Below are 983 nucleotides of genomic sequence, written 5' to 3'. Positions count from 1 at the left end.
AAATCACTATTACCTGCATTAGTCTGGATATCAGGTACGGTTGAGTTGTTATGGCGCTTGTGTTAAAGCAAACAGAAAAATGCTGACATGAAACGGCGGGAAATAAATAGAAATGGGTGGAGGTGAAGATGGTGTAAAAGAATAAAGTTGTGAAGAAATGACGTCGGAACATTTCTGAACTGAAAAAAAAACAGACAATTAACAATAAAGAGCAGCTGATGTCACTCAAGTAACCTCGTGCTTATGAAACCAGACGTGTCCATCACATGACCAGACTGGGAGCTTTTGGTTTCTGAAGGTTGTTTGCTCTGTTGGTCATAAAGTTTGGAGATTACAGTGAACCAAAGGGAAAAAAAATGTTTTAGTATAACTTCCAGTTTGTTTGTAGGCACAAAGGAAAAGGCCACATTTAAGCTGAAGACTCAAACACAGGAGTGTCAAACTCAATTGTACAAGGGGTCAAAATCCAAAACACACCTTAGGTCACGGGCTGAACAGGATTTATTGAACACTCTAAAACTATATTTTTAAAACTGTAAATTTTTAACATAATTATGAACTAGATATATAGCATTACCTGTGATAAAGCTAGAGTGAATTCTGTAAGCTAAATATGGCCGCTGAAGTCGATAGCTGAAAACAGTGAAGGTGGCTGCCAGCTAAAATACTAGCTAAATGTGAAATTAGCCTAAAAAAAATAGGTTAGCCAAAACAGCTAGCATGTACCTGAAAAAAATAGCTAAACTTCAAAATATTGTAAAAAACTAAAAAAGCCCAAATTAGCCAAAACAGCTAGCATGTAGCTGAAATATTAGCTAAACACGAAAACTTCATCAAAAACAAAACAAAAAAAGCCTAAATTAGCAAAAACAGCTAGCGCGTAAATATTAGCTTCACTCCAAAACACCCTAAAAGAAATTTAAGAAGCCTATATTAGCCAAAACAGCTAGCATGAAGCTGAAATATTAGCTAAACTCCAAAAC

This window comes from Oryzias melastigma, linkage group LG24 (genome assembly GCF_002922805.2).
Source record: "Oryzias melastigma strain HK-1 linkage group LG24, ASM292280v2, whole genome shotgun sequence".
Lineage (NCBI taxonomy): Eukaryota > Metazoa > Chordata > Actinopteri > Beloniformes > Adrianichthyidae > Oryzias > Oryzias melastigma.
The sequence above is the reverse complement of the archived record's forward strand: the minus strand, read 5'-3'. Positions refer to the sequence as shown.